The sequence below is a fragment of the Galeopterus variegatus genome, unplaced genomic scaffold, assembly GCF_000696425.1.
Source record: "Galeopterus variegatus unplaced genomic scaffold, G_variegatus-3.0.2 Scaffold74438, whole genome shotgun sequence".
Taxonomy (NCBI): Eukaryota; Metazoa; Chordata; class Mammalia; order Dermoptera; family Cynocephalidae; genus Galeopterus; species Galeopterus variegatus.
Genome location: NW_007800549.1, coordinates 1 through 1,214, shown reverse-complemented (window position 1 = coordinate 1,214; position 1,214 = coordinate 1). Strand labels below are relative to the sequence as shown.

At 61.9% G+C, this 1,214-nt stretch overlaps 1 pseudogene; it reads left to right on the top strand.

The window, feature by feature from the left end:
* The first annotated feature begins 38 nt into the window (after window positions 1-38).
* Window positions 39-1,208, top strand: LOC103584652 (annotated as a pseudogene).
* The last annotated feature ends 6 nt before the right edge of the window (window positions 1,209-1,214 follow it).

The window sequence follows — 1,214 nt, the reverse complement described above, 5'->3', positions numbered from 1 at the left end:
TATCCGACCGGTCCGCAGGAGTGCGAGAAGCCACAGCCATGTCCGCCCCAGGGGAAGTGGCGATGGGCATCGACCTGGGCACCACGTACTCGTGCGTGGGCGTGTTCCAGCAGGGTCGGGTGGAGATCTTCGCCAACGACCAGGGTAACCGCACCACGCCCAGCTACGTGGCCTTCACAGACACAGAGCGGCTGGTTGGCGACGCCACCAAGAGCCAGGCTGCACTGAACCCACACAACACGGTGTTTGATGCCAAGAGGCTGCTCGGGCACAAGTTCGCGGACGCAACTGGGCAGTCGGACATGAAGCATTGGCCCTTCCAGGTGGTGAGCGAGGGTGGCAAGCCCAAGGTGCGCGTGTCCTACCGCGGGGGGGACAAAGCGTTCTACCCGAGGAGATCTCCTGTGACACTCAGCAAGATGAAGGAAACGGCTGAGGCATACCTGGCCCAGCCGGTGAGGCGCGCTGTGATCACGATGCCCGCCTTCTGCAACGACTCGCAGCGCCAGGCCACCAAGGACGTGGGTGCCATCGCGGGGCTCAACGTGCTGAGGATTATCAGTGAGCCCACTGCGGCCGCTATCGCCTATGGGCTGGACCGGCAGGGCGCCGGAGAGCGCAACGTGCTCATTTTTGACCTGGGCGGGGGCACCTTCGACGTATCAGTCCTCAATATCGATGTTGGTGTCTTTGAGGTGAAGGCCAACGCTGGAGACACCCACCTAGGTGGAGAGGACTTCGACAAGCGGCTGGTGAATCACTTCATGGAGGAGTTCCAGTGGGAGCCCGGCAGGGATGTGAACGGGCATAAGCGGGCCCTGCGAAGGCTGCGCACGGCCTGTGAGTGCACCAAGCGCACCCTGTCCTCCAGCACCCAGCCACCCAGGAGATAGACTCCCTGTTCAAAGGCATAGACTTCTACACGTCCATCACTCGTGCCCGCTTTGAGGAGCTATGCCAGACCTCTTCCCCAGCACGCTGGAGCCTGTGGAGAATGCCCTGTGGGATGCCAAGCTGGACAAGGCACAGATCCACGACGTCGTCCTGGTGGGCGACTCCACCCGCATCCCAAAGGTGCAAAGCTGCTGCAGAACTTCTTCAAGGGCAGAGAGCTAAACATGAGCATCAACCCTGATGAGGCCGTGGCCTATGGGGCTGCGGTGCAGGCGGCAGTGTTGCTGGGGGACAAGGGTGAGAAAGTGCAGGATCTCCTG